At 44.6% G+C, this 21,072-nt stretch overlaps 1 protein-coding gene and 1 pseudogene across 1 annotated transcript in view; one reads left to right on the top strand and one right to left on the bottom strand.

Moving 5' to 3' along the window:
• The window catches only part of NDEL1 (nudE neurodevelopment protein 1 like 1), a 45,670-nt gene extending 37,624 nt beyond the window's left edge, over positions 1-8,046 (bottom strand). The window contains exon 1 of the mRNA XM_061143452.1: positions 7,952-8,046. The gene's annotated coding sequence lies outside the window, so the exon portion shown is untranslated. The remainder of the gene's footprint in view (positions 1-7,951) is intronic.
• Positions 8,047-9,432: 1,386 nt separating this feature from the next.
• LOC133055978 (ubiquitin-conjugating enzyme E2 B-like) lies at positions 9,433-9,819 on the top strand (annotated as a pseudogene).
• The last annotated feature ends 11,253 nt before the right edge of the window (positions 9,820-21,072 follow it).

Raw genomic sequence — 21,072 nt, 5'->3', positions numbered from 1 at the left:
TCCTTAGCTTATGGCCGCATCACTCCAGCAGCTATTTCTGTTATCACAGTGCCTTACTCTGACTCCTTCCACCTCCCTCTTACAAGAACCTTTCTAATTACATTGGTCCCATCCAGATAATCCAGCCCAGTGGGAGGAAGGGGAGGAAGTTTACTCTCTGGGGAAACTAAACCAGAGAAGCTCCAGACCTGGGACACTGGGCATACTATGCTCAGTCATGTCTGACTCTTTGTAACCCATACACTGTAGCCTGCCAGGCTCCTCTGTTCATGGGATTCTCCAGGCAAGAATCGTGGAGTGGGTAGCCATTCCCTTTTCCAGGGGATCTTCTCGATCAGGGGTGACATCTGTGTCTCTTGCATCTCCTGCACTGGCAGGCAGATTCTTTACCACTGAGCCACCTGGGAAGCCCCACTGGGCATGCCTGAGCCAGGCTAAATTAGTCCAATATAAAAGGAAGCGAGAGAGAGGGAAGGGGATTCTTCAAAGGCTGAATGTCAAATGATGAGACCCCAGCTTCCTTCCCTGATGGTCTCCCAGAATGCCAGCCTGTACCCTCTAGGCAGGAGATCAGAGACCTTTTATTTATTTATTTGGCTGTGTTGGGTCTTCATTGTGGCACCCAGATCTTTGTGGTGTCATGCTGGATCTTTCCACTGCGGCTCACAGACTCTCTAGTCATGGTGCGGGTTTAGTTGCCCCATGGCATGTGGGATTTTACCTTCCCGACCAGAGGTCAAACCCCCATCCCCTGCATTGCAAGGAGGATTCCTAACCCTGGATCACCAGTGAAGTACCCGGAGAACTTTTCTTGACAGAATCATCTCATTTCTAAATCCTTAACTTAATCACTACCACAAAGTCCTTTTGCCATAAAAGGTAACATACTCACAGGTTCTGAGGATTAGGACCTAGACATCTTTGGGGGGCTTTTATGCTGCCTACCACATCTCATGCTCCAACTTTACCACCTTCGCAATATTTACCATTTCTGCATATCCTCTTTGACTTTTTCTTTGACTCAGACCACTTTTTAAAAAACAAACTTAGGGCTTCCCTCGTGGCTCAGCTGGTAAAGAATCCACCTGCAATGTGGGAGACCTGGGTTTGATCCCTGGGTTGGGAAGATCCCTTGGAGAAGGGAACAGCTACCCACTCCAGTATTCTGGCCTGGAGAATTCCATGGACTGTATGGACTGTATAATCTATAGGGTCGCAAAGAGTCAGTGACTTTCACTTTCACCCCAATACAAAATAATGAACTTTATAAAAATAATATCTATGTAAAAAAATAATATCTATGAAATCCTAGAGTTGATGGCTAGTCATATTTTCCCTACTATTTCATAAATTAATACATGACTATCAAGATGTCAAATGTTTATCTGTGCACCATATAACACCACTGTGCGTGCCACCAGTAGTACACAGACTGTCCTTTGGGGAACAAAAATCCAGCCTCCTGATTTTACAGAAGAGGGTAATTTGTCCAAGAAGTCACCAGCAACAAAGAGCAAGGCTACGCCCACAACTTCTTCCTCCAGTCTCCGTGGTCATTAATCACAGCCTGAAAGGATGTCAGCTTTTTCTTAATAGCATCCCTCCCTCGGTGATTCATATCATTTAGGGCTCAGTTCCCCTTCTGCTACACTCACAGATATTTTATATTTGGAAAGTGGGGTTTCCTCTTGCCTCCCCTGTGGACCAACATTCATGCATCCTACTTATCAGTGCTGAGCAGAGGGTGTTTACTAGACCTACATCTGGACGGCATCCAGGTCTCAGGGAAGGATACGCTACAAAGGGAGGTCTGTGCCGGTGGTGACTTTGTACTGTGCCCCTTGGCTTGTGTCCCAGCTGCTGACTGGACTTGGAAATGGCTTTTAAGAAGACAGAGTTCCTTTCCATCCACAGGGTGTGGGATGATATAATGGCCCTCCTCTTACATAAGGATTGACATGCAATAAAAATAGCTTTCCTTTATTAGATACTTCATCAGGGACAGGCCCTGTGATGAGTGGGTTACACATATCCATTCACAGCAACTGTATGAACTGAGAACACTACATCCCAGAGAGGTTGAGCAACTTGTCCAGGGTCACACAGCTAGTGTGACAAAGTCTGTACTTCAAAAGACACAAGAGAACTTAGAAATCAACCTGAGATGAGGAATGCCAATGAGGAAACCAGAGAGGTTGAGCAACCTGCCCAAGGGCACACAGCTAGTGGCAGACTCAGGGACAGAATTTGGATCCCCAACTCTCAGGCTTGTTTTTCAGAGTCTCTCTTGTAAGCTGTTATTTCTTGGATGATTTTTTTCAGAGGCCTGCCTGATCAGTTTCTTTTTTCTCATCATTGCATACATCTCTCCTCCCTGGTGCTTTCGTCACTAGTCATTTTCTAATTGAAAGCTGTAGAGGAATCTAATGAGAATCTTAACGGTGATCCTTCACAATCTGTCCCTCTGACCTACAGGAAAAAAAAAGTGCTAGAAAATCTCCATGAGTCTGTATTCATTAATTTGGAATGAGTCATAATTTAACCAGAAAAGGATTAAAGTTTACCTTCATCCTTTCCCCACAAAAAAAGAGATTGCTAAGCAGATAGTCAGTGGAAAACAAGGTTAGGTGACATCGTGATCAAAAGAGGAACTTGTTAATGCAAATTTTAACCCAGTAAGACCCTAAATGTCCAAAGGGAACTGACTAAACTCAATGATTGTACACAGTGGAAGACTGGCTAGCCATGACTGTGTCATAGAACATTGTATAACAATATGAGAACAAATTATGATTAGTAAAGCGACAGCATAAATGCAAAATAAAATGCATTTTTATAAGTATATATCTATGGGGGAAAAAGACTGGAAAGATGTATTTAGTAGCTATCTGTGTGTGCGTGCATGCATGTGTACTAAGTCGCTTCAATCATGTCCAACTCTTTGTGACCTTGTGAACTGTAGCCCGCCAGGCTCCTCTGTCCATGGGATGCTCCAGGCAAGAATACTGGAGTGGGTTGCCATGCGCTCTTTCAGTGGATCTTCCTGACCCAGAGATCAAACCTGTTCCTTACGTCTCCTGCATTGGCAGGTGGGCTCTTTACCACTGGCGCCACCTGGGAAGCCCCAGTAGCTATCTCTAGGTGATTTATATTTTCTTTTTTGTGTTTATCTGTATCTTCCAAATTTTCTACAGTGAACACAGATTACTTTCATAATCCAAAGGAGAAAAAAATTCAAATTGCTGACATTGTCATTAAGAACTGTTGTTTTCTGAAGCCTACATTCTGAGATTGTACATACAGAAAAATAAGGAATCAACCACAAACCTCTTTCCTGAGCTGGCCATATGCTAGCAATTTGACAATTATCCTACTCCAGTAGAAAGATGAGCAGTGAACACAAATAAGTAGTTCACTGAAAAAATACAACTGGTCAATAAACATGTGAGAAGATTATCGTTTCATTAATAACTTCTAAAATGTAAATTAAAATGACAAGGGAGATACTGTTTATTTGCTTAGCAGATTATTAGAGCTTAAAACAAATGATAGGGGAATTCCCTGGTGGTCCAGGGGTTAGGACTACATGCTTCCACTGCAGGAGGCATGGATTCAGTCCCTGATTGGGGAACTAAGATCCTAAAGTCGCGAGGTACAGCCAAGTAAATAAATAAATGATAATACCCAGTGCTGATACAGTGTGAGGAAGTCAGCACTCTCAGACATTGCTGGTCTAGGTGAAAAATGCTATAAACCATAGCAGTTACCATGATGGATTGAATCTAAATATCTCCTCTTCCTCTTGAAACACCACAAAAAAAGGCAGGACGGAAATTTTAAAAGGCAGAAACCCACCAAGACAGAGTACAGGAGAGGAGACCACAGAGGGCAAGATGTCAACAGTATCTTGAAAGAGGGAGAGCAGACTGATGAGTGGCAGCTGACAGATCGTATCAGAGAAGGCTGGAAACTGAATGCCAACTGGAAGCAAGCGGGGGTCTGCCTGCGAACCACAGAGAGGCCCAGGAATTGGAGGTACCAGTTATGTCAGAAGGCAGAGTGGGGTAAGACCGAAAACAGCAAGGGCTGTTGAAAGCACCAGTGTGTTTACAAAATCACTTGGACTGCACAGCCCAGGCAGTTGACCAGCCAAAGCACTTAGCTCTCTCCACCAGCCCAGCAGGAGGAAGAGCCTTCTCTGGCGAAATTAAACCAGAGAGGCTCCAGACCTGGGACCCTGGGCATAGCAGAGGGCAAGGCTGTCACTATACTACAAAAGGAAGTGGATAGAGGGAGGGAGGATTCTTCAAAGGCTGTGTATCAAATGATGAGAATGCAGCTTCCTTCCCCTAGTGACCCTCCAAGAATGCTGGCAGCAGCCTGCCGTCCAGGCAGGAGATCAAAGAATTTTCCTCAACAGAACCCCATGACCTGGCCTGTCCACTTGATCACTCAGAGAGATCCAACAGTCAACAGGCTCCCAACTCCCCCTATAGACACACACACACACAGGTCCAACAGTCAACAAGCCTCCAACTCTCGCCACACACACACACACACACACACACACACACACACGCAGCCTCTGATCAGCTTCAAGTTCCCTGCAGTCAACAAGCCTCTAACTCCAGCCACACACACACACACACACACACACACACAGCCTCTGATCAGCTTCAAGTTCCCTGCAGTCAACAAGCCTCTAACTCCAGCCACACACACACACACACACACACACACACAGCCTCTGATCAGCTTCAAGTTCCCTGCAGTCAACAAGCCTCTAACTCCAGCCACACACACACACACACACACACACACACACAGCCTCTGATCAGCTTCAAGTTCTCTGCAGTCAACAAGCCTCTAACTCCAGCCACACACACACACACACACACACACACAGCCTCTGATCAGCTTCAAGTTCCCTGCAGTCAACAAGCCTCTAACTCCAGCCACACACACACACACACACACACACACAGCCTCTGATCAGCTTCAAGTTCCCTGGTCATAAAAATAAACATTCAACTAGGAACCACCAAACACTCTCCCACATGAAATAGCAAAATAACACAAAAGAAATTTAGGAGTAATGAATACAATACTGGGAGCAGAAATAAGCTGGAAAGATAAAGAACTTTAATAAATATCTTTAGAGAAATAAGGATATTATATGAATGCTAATTTCACCAAATATGTGATTAACCACATCAGGAAGATGGGGGAGCAATAACGTGGATCAGGTAAGAGTGCTGTGTCCTTACCTTTCGTAATACAAAGTCAATAGATGATAACTAAAACAGAAAAAACTAGTCATACAGGCACTTTATTTGGAAATAGAAACAACTAAAATAATTGGAAATGTTGTGTGTGATAGGGAGAACTTGGAAGAGGGGAAATGCGGCAAGGAATTGCTATTCTTCAGTGTAATCTTTGTAACTGCCTTAATAAAAGTGGATATGAAATTTAAAACAAATGGTATGACATTTATTAGAGGAATCTGGACAAATGAATTAAAACTGTGAATATATGCATAACCTTTTACCCAGCACTCAACTTGTTAAGGGTTTATCCTAAGGAAATTATAGAAGTAATATGCAAAGTATTATGCAAGTAATATGCAAAGATGTATGTTCAGTGATGTTTCCTGCAGCATTGTTTTATCATCATGCCAATAAACTGGAAACAATCTAAACACCTAGGAGACTCATTTAATAAATCATAGTATATTCAAGCACTGGAATACTACACAGCTGTTAGGAAGGACAAGGAAGATTTTATAAATTCACATGAGATGATACTCAGGTGATACTAAGTGAAAAAAAGAGGGCTTCCCTGGTGGCTCAGTGGTAAAGAATCTGCCTGCCAGTGTAGGAGACGCAGGTTGAATCCCTGATCCGGAAAGATCTCACGTGCTCCAGAGCAGCTAAGTCTGCACACAACAAATGTTGAGCCTATGCTCTAGAGCCGGGTAACCACTAACCATTGAAACCACACACCACAGCTACTGAAGCCCCCGTGCCCTAGAGCCCGTGCTCTGCAACAAGAGAAGCCACTGCAATGAGAATCCCAAGCACCACAAAGAAGAGTAGCCCCCACTTCCCAAAACTAGAGAAAAGCCCGCAGGCAGCAAAGACCCAGCACAGCCAATAAATAAAATAAGTTTAAAAATGGTTAGAGAACAGTAAATACAGTTTGACACAAGAAATATTGTTTTAGAAATCTAGTTAATTTCTAGAATATATAAGAACTACTACAACTACTACTACTACAACTCAATAACAAAAATACCAAACTCGATTTAAAAATGGACAAAGAACTTGAACAGATATTTCTCCAAAGAAGTACACACATGGCTAACAAGCACATGAAAAGGAGCTCTACATCACTAATCATCAGGGAAACACAAATCAAAACTACAATGAGATACCACACCCACTGGGAGAAGGAAAACCACCACCAGAAAACAAGTGTTGGTAAGGATGTAGAGAAATTGGAACCCTTGTGCGTTGCTGGTAGGAATCCAGAATGGTACAGCCACTATGGAAAACATTCTGAAAGTTCCTCAAAAAAGTAAACACAGAATTACCATATGATGCAGCAAATCCATTTGTGAGTATACATGAAAAAGAATTAAAAGCAAGGACTCAAGTAGATACCTGTACACTCGTATTCACAGCAGCATTATTTACAATAACCAAAAGGTGGAAGCAATCCTGTCCATCAGCAGATGATATAAACAAAATGCAGTGTCTATAGACAATGCAATATTATTCAGCCTTAAAAAAGGAAGGAAATTCTGACACCTGCTACAACATGCATGAACCTTGAAGGCAATACACTATGTGAAATAAGCCAGCCATCAAAGGACAAATACTGTATGGTTCCATTCGAGAGAGAGTACAGTGGTAGTTGACAGAGACTGGGGTGGGGAAGACTAGGGAGATACTGTTTAATGAGTCAAGTTTCACTTGGAGAAGAAGAAAAAAAATCTGGAGATGGATCTTGGTGATGGGTGCATGTCAACATGAATGTATTTAATGCCACTAAACTGTATGCTTAAAAACAGTAATTTTTATTTTATGTATATTTGTTATTGTTCAGTCACTCAGTTGTGTCCAACTCTTTGTGACCCCATGGACTGCAGCACACCAGACTTCCCTGTCCCTCACCATCTCCCAGAGTTTGCCCAAATTCATTTCCATTGAATTGGTGTATTTTACCATAATAAAAAAAAAATTTGCAATTTTTTAAGTAGAAATTTATATACCAGTGTCATTAATAATCTCTGGGGCTAGAATTATGTAAAAATTCTCCATTTTTCTTTGTTTAGATTTTCACCAATTATCACTATCAGGAAAAATAAGGTATCTAGTTCCATTTAGAAAATGAAAGTAACCTCACACCCTGAGAATGCCATCTTACAGTTTACAAAACACTTTCACAATCATCATCCTGCTTAAGCACCACCAACATCCCACAAAACAGAGACATTTTTGAACTGTGTAGACCAGAAAGGTTCAGAGGACAGTGAATTGCCCATCAGTAAGACAAGGAGCCAGGCCTTAATCACAAGCCCCAACTTGGTCAGTTCAGCAAACTTTCCAGCATCACACCAGCTGTGTCAAAGTCAATCCCAGAGAAGCCTGTCAGAACTCAAGCACCTCTCTCTACAGCCTATAAAAATGTTACCTGGGCAGCTCAGGTAACACACAACCAAATCAAGGTGCTGAGATTTTAGGGGGGTAGAGGTCAAATGATGTGGTTTCAGGAAGCCACCCCTGGTACCACCCCTCACAGGGACATAACCAACTTCACAAACTGACCCCAGCTTCTGACAGTCCCCCAAAATGGACAGAAAGGGTCCACCAGGAGCCCCCCACTCTGGCCCTGATCTGGCCCAGACCTTATCCAAGCTGACCCCCTAATCCCCACCATCCCAGCATACCTGGTCCTGCGTCCCAGGCCTCACAGATCAGATCAACAGCAGCACAAAGTGGCCAGAGCTGAAGCAGCTGAAACAAAGTGGAAATCAACAGGAAGTGTGAGAATCACCTTGTGACAAAAGAGGCATGAAGACCGGAAGTGGGTTTGGGCCAGGAAGGCTGCGGCCAGCCTTCTAGAAGTGAGGCAAACTTGCAGCCCCACTGCTCAGCTGCTATTGGGCAAGAAGGGTTGAGGAAGGAGAAAAGGAAACTCGAGCCCTAACTCTTTAGCCAGAACTTCAAGCTTCCCCTTTTCCACTCTCTGCAGATCTGTCTCCAGCCCTGTATTAGAGGGGAAAGGCGAGAAGGAGAGCTTTCCCACATTAAGGGTAGGAGATGCAGGATCCCTGTTGATTCAGTGGTAAGAATCCACCTGCCAACCTATGTTCGATCCCTGGTCCACGAACCAAGATCCCACATGCCCCGGAGCAACTAAGCCCATGCTCCAAAACTACTGAGCTGAAACACTAGCGCTCTAGAGCCCCTGCTCCGTAACGAGAAGCCACTGCAAAGAAGCACGTGGACCACAAGAGAGTAGCCCCCTGCCCACAGCTAGAGAAAGCCCATGTGCAGCAACAAAGACCCAGTGCAGCCAAAAACAATCAATAAAGGTAGGGCTTCTCCAGTGGCTCACTGGGTAAAGAAGCCACCTGCAATGCAGAAGACACAGGGGACTCAGGTTCAATCCCTGAGTTGGGACGATCCCCTGGAGGAGGGTATGGCAACCCATGTATTCTTGCCTGGAAAATTCCATGAACAGAGGAGCATGGTGGGCTACAGTCCATGGGATCACAAAAGAGCCAGACACGACTGCGCAACTGAGCACACAGGAGATGCCCAGAACCTGGCAAAGCACAAATGTGGCACTTCAGAGAAACCATGGGAAGTCAGATAGCGGTAGCCTCTGACTTTTGGTGGCGAGACCTTGAATGAGTTGCTGTGTGTCTCTGTGTCTCATCTTTGCAAAGTGAAATGGAGGTAACACCAGTACTGACCTCATGGCGTTGTGTGGGCTTAAATGAGATAACATGTGTAATTGGCTTCACATTCACCCAATTATTCCCTTCAGTGGTTGGTGGCATCCCTGCTCCTTTCTGCCTCTCTGAATCTGACCCACCCCTTAAGTCTTTGGCAGGTCAGGCCACCCTGGTCTGGAGTCACTTCTCGCCTCCACAGTGGCTGCAGGTCAAATGTGTCACTAAGTCCCACCGTGTAGGAGAAGCACCACCACGGTTAAGAACTACGACTGAGGCCCTTCACTGATAATTCCTTCCCATGGGGCTGTTTATCTCCCCAAGGTCACCCAGGGAGGGTAAGGGCTGCGTGGATTTGTCTCTGTTTCCCCAGGAGAATCTACCAGAGCACTGGAAGTTAGTCCGTAAATGTTCATGGACTTTTAAGATGCTATGAAGGTTTCAGACTGACCTCAGGGCAGCTCAGGTGCATGTTGCCTCCAGCCTACAGGAGGCTTATGCAGGATTTCAGTTGATGGTAAGAGGACTCACCTGTGGGTGTCAGTAGCGCACCATCTGAAAACATCTTGCAGTGCAATGCAGTTATATTTGGACCAGAAGGGACACTCTTTGAAGATGGTACTTTTAAACTAGTAATAGAATTTTCTTAAGAATATCCAAATAAAATGCCAACTGTTAGGTGTTTTCAGAATCGGTGGAGTCCGACCTTCTATCTTAACACCAATTTAGTCTCTGCTGGATGAACTGAATCCAATAGTCCAGCCAGTAATCAGGCAGCACAGCTTTATCAGGAATACAAATGAGAAAATGAGAAAGGAGTTTTGGCCATTGTTGAATAAGGCTGGAATGATTCATAATACACAAATGGTGTGTTAATCTTTTTCATCATTGTTGTAATTTACCTCTCAATAGAAAGGCTAACATATTTCAAGTGCCACAGGTTTTAAGGATTCTGCAGGGGGAAAAAAAGTCCTTCAATTTAGAACATACAAAAGCTTGTGTATCTTAATGAATGTACTTTTTGTTGCATGGTGTGAACTAAGTTATTGCTTACACAAAATTGTAATATATTCTATTTGTCTTTCTTTTCCCCAAGCATATAATGTTGGTGTGGAGCTTTCATGACAGAATAACATTTTGTACATCTGGACTTTTTCAAATATTGAATGCCTTATTTTGGAATTTTTAGATTTTTTTAAATTGAAAGCACTTGAAGTTTTTAAATATATGAATATTACATGTAAAGCTGTTAAAATATGTATCTTCAGTGCAAAAAAAAAAAAAAAAGATGCTATGGTAACACCAACCTATTTAAAGCATTCTGGTAAACTCCTGCACCTGGGCTGAGGTCGCCATAGCAACAGTTTTGCAGGCTGTGGCAAAGCCTTGCAGGAAGGCAGGATCTGGGTGATCCTTAGCTCCTCTTAGCTCCTCTCACAATCCCTAAAAGCACTAAAGATGTGGGGGCCGATGCTGAATGCTGTAGCTCAAGCTGCCTGGAAATCCTGCTTCCTGCCCTCATCTCTAGAAGGAAGCTTGGGTAGCTTGCAAAATACTTAAATCTCCCTCAAAAGCAGCCTAAGGTTTGCCACCTGATTGGGAGACCAGCCCTCCTCCTGACTTTCTGTCCTCAGCTCCCTGGTCCCCTTTTTTTCAGATGACAGATATCTTGATAGCTGAGATGACATCTTCTTAAGGATCTCACCTCACCTCTTTTTTTTTTTTAACTTTTTTTTTTTTTTTTTGGCTGAATCGGGTCTTAGTTGCGGCACATGGGATCTTTCATTGTGGTGCAAGGATTCTCAGTTGTGGCTCACAGGCTTAGTTGCTCCATCGCATGTGGGATCTTAGTTCCCTGTTATTGTTCAGTCACTTAGTCATGTCAGACTCTTTGCGACCCCATGAACTGCAGCACGCCAGACTTCCTTGTCCTTCACCATCTCCTGGAGCTTGCTCAAACTCATATCCATTGAGTCAGTGATGCCATCCAGCCATCTTGTCCCCTTCTCCTCTTGCCTTCAATCTTTCCCAGCATCTGGGTCTTTTCCAGTGAGTCAGTTCTTCACATCAGGTGGCCAAAGTATTGAAGCTTCAGCTTCAGCATCAGTCTTTCCAATGAATATTCAGGATTGGTTTCCTTTAGGATGTATTGGTTGGATCTCCTTGCTGTCCAAGGGACTCTCAAGAGTCTTCTCCAACACCACAGTTCAAAAGCACCATTTCTTCAGCGTTCAGCCTTCTTTATGTTCCAACTCTCACATCCATACATGACTACTGGCAAAACCATAGGATTGACTAGATAGATCTTTGTTGGCAAAGTAATGTCTGCTTTTTAATATGCTGTCTAGATTTGTCATAGCTTTTCTTCCAAGGAGCAAGCGTCTTTTAATTTAGTAGCTGCAGTCACCATCTGCAGTGATTTTGGAGCCCAAGAAAATAAAGTCTGTCACTGTTTCCACTGTTTCCCCATCTACTTGCCATGAAGTGATAGTTCCTTAACCAAGGATCAAACCCTGTTCCCTAGCATTGCAAGGATTCTTAACCACTGGACTAGCAGGGAAGTCCTTGCCCCTTACCTCTTGCTCCCTCCAACTTACCACCCCACCAAGTCTGCCCACCTCCACATTTCTTTTCATATACCCCAGGCCTTGTTGAGGCTTACTGGGTGCCAGGCTCTGTGCTCAGTGTGTTTTGTTTTGGACGCAATGCACGGTTCATGGAATCTTACTTCTCCCAACAGGGATCGAACCCATACCCTCTGCAGTGGAATCGGTGTGTCCTGACCACTGACCAGAGAATCCTGTGTGCTAAGTGATTTATGTATAATATCCTGCTTTAACCCTCAAATAACTCTCTAAGTAAAGGCTGTTGCTATTCCCATTTTACAGATGAGGAAACTGAGCCCCAAAGAGGTCACACAACTGGCCCAACTTTAACCTGCAGGCATTTCAGTGGGATTTTATTCCAGGAAGCTATAAACTCTCCCACCTTCATGTCTCACAGAGAAGGGAGTTTTGTAGTTAACCTGTTCAAAGTTTTGGAACTACTGAGCCTGAGTCATCACCAGAGGGCTGATTAGAAATGCAGAGCCTCAGGCCCCACCCCAGTCCCACTGAATTAGAATTTGCATTTTCACAAGAGAACCAGGTGATTGGTTTGCTCATCAAGATTTGAGCCTTGGTCTAAATTGAATTGAATGGGTTGCGCAAGACACGGACCCACAAGCAAAGTAAGCATAGACAAAGAACCCCGCAGGGCTCTAGATCTTGGGGGGTTTGCCTCTAGAGAAAGAACAGAGACAAAAATTTAGGGCTCTGGGGCTCCCTCGCCTCAGTTTCCGCTTTCTAGGTCCTCAAGCAAAATCTCAGTTTCGGAAGTTGAGAGAGCAATCGGATGGCTTTAGAGCGCCACCTTCTGGTCATGCTAAGCTATGCATCAAACGTTTATGCTCCAGGCATCCCATCCCAGAGCAGCAGCTACTTGTCTGCAGGGGCTACACCTTCTCTTGGGGACTTCCGTAGTTTTTCCCAGCAGTTTATTTCTCTTCCTTCTTTACCCTTCAACACTCGCCATTCGTTATTCTTATCACTGATTCAGATAACTCCTTGCTGTCTAAATGACAGCAATGCAGCACTTCATGTTTGCTTAATCCCTTGACCTCAATTCAGTTCAGCTCATCAGGGGTGCAATGCCTAAGACTTGACCATTTCTGTTTTCAATAATATCAAAGCAAGTGGAGAAACCAAGACCTTAGAGTTACAAACAAGGCATAAAGATTTAAAACTGATCTGTATAAGAAAGAATTCACATGGACATTCACACGGACATATTTCTATTTACCTATGTTTATATCTATCTAAAATCAATCACAGAAAGAAAACATCTAAATAGAGTATTATGCAAAAGATATAGGTAAGCTCATAATGGAAGAAATACCATTAGTCAAAGACATTTTTAAGAAATGTTCCTATTTTAAAACTTTCTTACCTTCTTTTGAATTAGATTTTTAAAATTATTGCTTTTTCCTTTATCCTAATTATACTTTTATTATTATTTTTTAGTGCTTTATTATCATTTTAATGGTTATCAAGCAGTCCCACTCCCAGAAAAATGCAAGAATATTACAATTTAACTCCATTTATCCTCTTCCTGCTTTCTATTTTCATCAAGTATTTTAATTTTTATGAATTTTTAAACTCTAAAGATATTTTTATTTTATGCATTCAATATTCATGTATTTTCCCCACTCATTTACCTCCTGTCACTCATTCATTCTTGTATGATTCTGCTTCCACGGGTATCATTTTCATTCTGCCTAAAGAACGTCCTCTACCCCCAATAAAAATTAAAAATAAAAAAAGAACATTATTTAGTAGTTTTATTTACTTAGGGACTTTTAGTGACACTCTTTCAGCAGTAAATTCTGTTTTCTTTACAAATTCTTCATCTGTAAACTTCTTTGTTCCACCTTCATTTTTTATTTTTTTTGGCCAAGCCACCCTGCATGTAGGATCTTAGTTCCCTTGAACAGGGATCAAACCCCGCCCCCTGCATTGGAAGTGCAGTCTTAACCACTGGACCACCAGGGAAGTCCCTCCACCTACATTTTTTAAGAATATTTTTCTCTGAATAAAATTCTAGACTGGCAGCTATTTTCTTTCAGTCCTTAAAAGATTATAACATGTATTCTTGACATGCGCCCTCTCTTGGATTGCATCATTTCTCTTGAAAATGAGATGTATTATTTTACTTCTCTGAAGGTAATGTGTCTTTTCTTCTCAGACAATTTTTCAAAATTATCTTTGATTTTGGTTTTCAGAAGTTTTACTACAGTGTGGTCAGGTAGGGGTTTTTTTTTGGGGGGGGGGCTGGTATTTATTTTGCTGGAGATTTGTAGAGTTTCTTGAATCTGTGGTTTATTGTCTTTCACTAATACTGTAAAATTTGTGATCCATAACTCTTCATCTTTTGCTTCTGAACAAGTCACTCTCCTTAAATGAGTCCAATTAAATGTATTTAGACCTTTACATCACATTCCATATTCTCTTATGCTCTTTTCTGTACTTTCCATCTTTCCCCCTACCCCCACCCCAGTCCCATCCTTCAGACTGAGTATTTTCTGCCCATTTAACTTTCAGTTTACTAATCCTGTCTTCTGTTATATCTAACCTGGGAATTCCCTGGCAGTCCAGTGGTTGGGATTCAGTGCTTTCACTGCTGTGACACATATTCAATCCCTGGTCGGGGAACTAAGATCCCACAAGCCACACGGTGTGGCCAAAAAATAATCAACAACAACAACAATAATAGTAACCTGTTGTTAAACCCATCTATAGAGTTGTGGTTTTTTTTAAGGCATTGTATTTTTCAATTCTAGAATTTCCACTTGGTTCTTTTTAAAAAATTGTTTCTAGTTCTCCATCTACTTTCTTGAATGTATTGGGGAGAGTGGGGTAAAGACCAATTTATAATAATACCCAGGCATGGTGAATGAGACAAGAGGCAATTTCATATGCTACTGGAGGAAGTTTAAATTGGCACAGTTTATGAAAGGGAATTTGACAATTTTTACCATGTCTTTGAAATATTATACTTCACTTCTCAATTCCATTTCTAATAATTATTTAAAGTGTGAAACAGAAGAAAGGAAACCTCTTTTTTTGTTTTTTGGGGGGTTTTTTGGTTGGCTTGTAAGGCCTCAGCAGCAAAAACTCGGGTCCTAACCTTTGGACTGCCAGGGAATTCCCAGGAAACCTCATTTAAAATGAAGCTGAGGGACTTCCCTGGTGGTCCAGTGGTTAAGACTCCCCACTTCCACTACAAGGCATGGGTTGGATCCCTGATCAGGGAACCAAGATCCTACATGCCCTGTGGTGTGGCCAAAAGCTACTAAATTAATTAATTTAATTAAATGAAGTTGGGTGGCCAGAAGGGAGAACTCTCACATGCTACCACTCCACATCAATTACAGACCCCAATAGGAAGAATTTTCCTCACCCAGCAACCAGCCCAGCCAATGGGAAGTGCCCACCAGCCTGAACTCTCCTTTTCCCCCAATAAGACTTTCTTAAATTAAGAAATTTTAATTTTAAACATAGGTACATATATATTAAATATATATGAGCTGAAAGAATAAACAAAATATAATATTTATCTGTAGAGGTGGCATAAAGCTGATGTTTTTCATGTGTGCTTTTATGAAATTTCCACTTTTTTTCAACACTAAGCGCTATTTTTATAAAAAAAAAAAAATTTTTTTTTTTTTTTCCTCTCCTGATCCCTGATTTTTTTCCTCTCTGACCCTGGCCTTACCTGTCTCAAGCACTGAGGACGCTCAGCTGTCAGGGAGGCATTCAGCTCCGGATGAAGAGTGAAGGCTGAGAAAATCCTCCAACAAAGGGCTGATCTCAAACAGTCTTCCTCCTGCAGCTGCCACCACCCCCAGGAAGTGCGGAGAAGTTTCCCTTCCACGAACCGCCCGGCGAACAAATCTCCGAGCTTCCCCGCTCTTTAGCTTCCCTTCCCCCACCTGTCCCAGAGCATCTCTGCCCCTGCGGTCGGCGCTTTACGACGGTGCAGGGAATGGGGCGGGGGCGCACGCGGCCCAGGTGAGTTAGCTGCAGGACGCAGTCCACGCCGGCTCGTACGCGACTGGGACGTGACTCAGCCTTCCTGCTCTCCCGGTGCCCCACCCCTGCTCCCTTCGGCCTCCTCCCGCAGCCCGCAGCACCCTCGAGTCACCGTCGGTCCTTGCCAGTTTCATCCTCAAGTCCAAGCTAGTTCCACCCCTGCTCCCTTCGGCCTCCTCCCGCAGCCCGCAGCACCCTCAAGTCACCGTCGGTTCTTGCCAGTTTCATCCTCAAGTCCAAGCTAGTTTTCTCCTCTGTGCAGGATTCCTTTGGTTGATCCCACTCTGTGGCTTCCCGGCCAGTGGGCTCTCAAGAACTGAAACCAGCCTTGGGCTCAGCCTTCAAGAGTCCTGAAGTGGACTCTAGCTCCGAGACCATCCTGAGCCTCTGTAGCTCCCAGGGTCCTCATCCCCATTCATACGTTGCAGATCAGGGTGTGCAAAGGTCCGTGCACATCTCAGATCAGTGTGTTCAGAGGTCTGTGCACGCCACCACTTCCAGTAGTACCCAAGTGAATCTTTTTTTGTTTTGCTTAGTATGTATTCATATTGCTGTTTATTAAAAATATGATTAGAACATCAGACCTGTGATTTCACAGTATGGATGCTTAGAATGAGGTGAGAGTAAATATTTATGTTTAAAATATGGCTATTTGTTATTTTCATTTTTCTTTTAAGAAAAATCAACAGTTGTACATGCAATACTTTGATGTGGCAAAAATTACCATGACAAACCATTAGATTAAGTTTTCCCTGGGGGATTTCTTCTTTAAAAGCCTCAGATTCCATCATTTATCCCTCCTTCTTTCCTAGCCCATCTTCCCTCCCCTTCCCAGACTCACCTCCTGGAGAATCTGCCAGAGATCAGGCTTTTTCAAAGACAACATTGGTGTACAGTGGCTAAGTGAGGCTCTAACCCAGTGGTGGGCTCATCCTCCCATCTTCAGCCAGACCAGAAGTTCTCAATCTATTATGACTTGAGGGGGTGGGGAGAATTTTGGTGTGGATTCCAAAAGCCATTAGAATAGAAGGTAGGGGCTTCCCTGGTGGCTCAGTGGTAAAGAATCGGCCTGCCAATGCAGGAGATACTGGTTCGATCCCTGGTCCAGGAAGATCCCACATGCCATGGAGCTACTAAGCTCAAGCCGGTGCACCACAACTATTGAACCTGTGCCCCAGAGCCTGTGCTCTGCAACGAGAGGAGCCACAGCAACAAGAAGCCCAAACACGGCAAATAGAGCAGCCCCCGCTCTGTGCAAAAAGCCCAGGCAGCAAGGAAGACCCACTAAATATATAAAACTATTTAAAAAAAAGAATAGAAGGTAGAATGACTTCACTACCTAAACTTCACACACTCATGTTGCAGGCACACACACACACCCCTCATGCACATAAGCTAGGCTTGAGAAGTTGGATTTATTCATTTCACAAACACTGACTTATTAAACACTACTGACAGGCACAAGACCCTGTACTACAGTCAACAGAGATGAGTTAGGAACCCCTCCTTCAAGGTCTTAAAAGATAAAGATGCCAGTGGGGAAGTGATGAGGAAGAAAGGCATTGCAGCCAGGAAAAAAAAAAAATCACACAGCCCCAGAAGGCCAAGGCCTCAAGGAATCTGAACTAGAAGCCAGCACTGCGGCCATGCTGTGTGGCTTGAGATGGCCCAGGGCAAGGGGGCTGTCCTGAAACCCTGTGGGAAAGGCAGTGTGGGCCTCATGTGCGGACTGAGGAGGGTGGGCCTTGTACCGAGGGCAGTGGGGAGCCACGGAAGTCTTTAGAGGGAGGAAATGGATGAGGAGGACCACCTGTGAAGATGCTCAGCTGCCGCAGTGTAGGTTGGACAGAGGGGGCTGAGGGCCAAGGCACGGGCGGTGGGGGGGGAGTTGGAAATGAAAGCAGCCCCTGTCCACCTCAAGCCGGGCGCCCTGGCAGGGTCTGTTTTCTGCTCAAAGACCGCAGGTTTCCCCTGAGTACCAGCAGCCCCAGGCTATGTAAGAATGGAAGGAGAGCCAGGGGGTCAGCCATAGAGAACAGGTAAGACTGAGATTTCAGAGGTGTGGGCAGCCTGGTGGAAGCGGGGTGAGTCCAGGAAACTCACAGGGGCAGGAATGAACTGAAACCCCCAGACAGCCCCTGAGCTGCCTAGAGCCAAGCAGGGCAGCCTGCCATGGGCTGAGCGGACACTTGATTTGCATGACCCTGATGATTATTGATGCTGGACATCTTTTTGTGTGCCTGTTGGCCAACTTGCATTTCTTCTTCGGAAAAATGTTCAGTTCTTCTGTCCATTTTCTAATCGGGTTTTTTGTGTGTGTGTGTGTGATGTTGGGTTGTATGAGCTGTTTATATATGTTGCATATTAATCCCTTATCAGTCATAGCATTTGCAAATATTTCTTCCCATTTTGTATGTTCAGGCACATTATTTGTATCCATTTATTTAATCATCACCACCATCCTATAGAGTAGGTAATATAATCTCTTTTTTTTCTTGGCCTCATGGCACAGCTTGTGACATCTTAGTTCCCCCACCAAGGACTGAAAATGGGCCCTTGGCAGTGAAAGCCCAGAGTCCTAACCACTGGACAGCCAGGGAAGACCCCAGTCTGCATTTCAAGGCAGATTCTTAACCACTGTACCACCAAGGAAGTCCCTTATTCCCTTATACTCCTGCCTTATTCTTGACTATTTTTTTTCTGATCATGAAAGAAATATACATTTAAGGATCACAGGAATGTATGAGTCAGAAAGTTTCTCTAGTGATAACCACTAACAAGTTGGATGTGTCTACTTCCAGATTTTTCCTCTATAAAAATGATCATATATTATCATTTCCATAAATAGAGTCACACAGACTGTTCTGAAACTTACTTCTGTTTCACGTGGTATCAGGGACGGTTCTCCTTTATTAGCTTTATTCTGCCTCCTTCTTTATTCCTGTGGTGTTTGATCTTTGGAGCTCTGAGCCCCTCTGAGTGTGAAATGAAGGACAAGTGTATATAAGCACATCACCCAAATATCTGTGTATGACTTTGGGTGGCAAAGAGTTACTGAGGTTGATCTGAGCCCTTCACCCTGTCATGGCAAGGGAGCAGGAAGCAACGAGAGGATCACCAAAATGAACTCTGGAGGCTGAAGGACTATGACTTTCTCATTATTGGAGGGAGGTGGAGACTCATCTCTGGGGATGAGTCCTCGGTCACTGCCCCCATACTGAGACCCTCTGCTTGTCTCCAGCGCTCATCCCTGGACTCCTCCTTGGGCGGGGGAACCCTCCTCTCTGAGCATCTTCATCAAGATCACCTGACTCCAACAGGGGCCAACCCCTTGGGCAACGCCAAAGCCTCCTGGCCTCAAACGGGTTGGGCAACATTCACTTCCAGGCGCTGGCCTCCAGACCTGCTCAGTCATTAGCAAATGCCTCCGCGGCGGCGGCTGTCACAGTAACAGCAGCAGGAGGACGTGCCGCCCGCCCAGCGCTTCTGGGTGGCTCAGATCTGCTCTGTGGAGGCCCGCGGGCGGAGAGGCAGATGCTGCTAGCCCTGGTCCCAGCCAAAGTGAGTCTGGGGGCCGGGCTGGGGGCGGGGAAGGAGCTTGGCGGAGTTCTGCACTGATGCAGTTTGTGTGTGTGTGTGTGTGTGTGTGTGTGTGTGTGTGTGTGTGTGTGTGTGTGTGTGTGTGTGAGCTAAAGTTACAAAGCCTTGGGAATCCAGGACGGAAACCTAGGTGCCCACAAGTGTCACCCCACCTCATAGACTCACTGTCCGAAGGTGGGGAGGTGGCGGTCACCTGGGCTGGTGACACCCCCCACCAGTCCTCGAGATGGGTGGGCTGCTGCTGTGGGTGAAGCCAGGTACTGGGGCTTCATAAGGTCGGCTCCCCTCGCGCCGGCCCTCCCCTCCCCCTGCCTCTCTCATAGCTGGAGGGGCAGCTCCAGTTACAGTCACTTTCAGGAGGGAAGTTTGGGGGGGATCACTTTCCCATACAGGTTTCCCCATCATTCTTTAAAAAAAAAAAAAAAAACTTTATTGAGGTGTGATTGACATCCAACAAGATGTACATATTTAACATATACAGCTGGATTCTGGAGTTTTCAGGGGGCATTTTCGTCCTTGGTTGTTTGTTACATCAGTGTTTCTGTAGCGGCGTAAGGGCTGGGACCTCCTAGTAATGCTATCTTGCTCTCAAGTCTTCACCTACTCCTTCACTCGAGGTCTGGAACGCCCTCCATGTGCACATTCTCGGTGGAGGGGGTGGTTCACAGTATGGCCTGTGTAGCCAGGCTGACCTGGCCTCGAATCCTGGATCTGCCCTGGACTTTTTTTTTTTTAATTCCCATCATATACTGTTTATTCTTTCTTTCTTTAAAAAGAAATATTTATTTGGCTTCCTTGGGTCTTAGCTACAGCATGAGGGATCTAGTTCCCTGAGCAGGGGTTGAACCCAGCCCCCCTGCATTGGGAGCTCGGAGTCCTAGCCACTAGACCACTAGGGAAGTCCCAGAAGCCTGGCTTTGAACAAAGTGACTTAAGCCTTGGTTCCCTGGTCTGTAAAACAGAGATAATATCTACCTCCTGGAGCTGTTGATGATGAAATGAGGAAGGGATGCAGAAAGCCAAGCACATAATTAGTGTTCAATAAATAGCCGCTGTTGTAATTATTTATTATTAGCTCAACACTGGTCTCACCTCACCTAGGAAGACCTTCCAGCCCTCCTCTCCCCAAAATTTCCTGAAGCACCAACGGGGATGCCTTTGGATATAATGTCTTCCCTTTCATTTAGCTAGTCTGTGCCCCAATCAGACTGTGTTCCTCAGATTTCTTCTGCTGCCCTCTCCCCAGCACCTGAGACAAAGTCAGGTTCGGAAGAAGAACTCAAGGATGGAGAATGAAATGGTATGAAGAGAAAGGGAGGGATTGAGCATGGAAGGCGAGAAGGTAGGGATGGAGGACGGGTGGCCTTGCCCAGACGTGAAGGACAAGGCTCTCCCAAAGCACAGGGTGGGAAGGGACTGCACAGCAGGCCATCAGCAGGGATCTGGGATGTCATCTGCATCCCCCGCGTCCTAATTTTTCTCAAACTCAGTTCTCTCTGCTCCCTTGCTCAACCCAAAGAGGACAGTGCTTCCTGCCGCAGTTAACATCTACTCACCCAATCTATCAACTGATTCAAATATTTTCTACACTGTCTAGGAAATCAATGAATATCTCCCCCTCCCATCTGCCTCTCCAACCCCTCCCCAAGGTGACCTCAGACAAGTCACTTCCGTTCTCTGGACTCAGGTCTTTTCATCTATAACACTCGATTTTACTAGATGACCTCCAACATCCTTTCCCCTCCAGCATTCTCGAATCTATTTGCTCTGTTCTCTTGTCTATCTTGATACCTCACTTCCTCACTTATCCAGACAACTTAGGGTATTGATCATCATTCCTCCTTTAAAAAAAAAAAAAACTCTTCAAGAAATTTATAAATG

This window comes from Dama dama, chromosome 5 (assembly GCF_033118175.1).
Source record: "Dama dama isolate Ldn47 chromosome 5, ASM3311817v1, whole genome shotgun sequence".
Lineage (NCBI taxonomy): Eukaryota > Metazoa > Chordata > Mammalia > Artiodactyla > Cervidae > Dama > Dama dama.
Note: the sequence above shows the minus strand (reverse complement) of the source record. Positions and strands in the feature narration are given on the sequence as shown.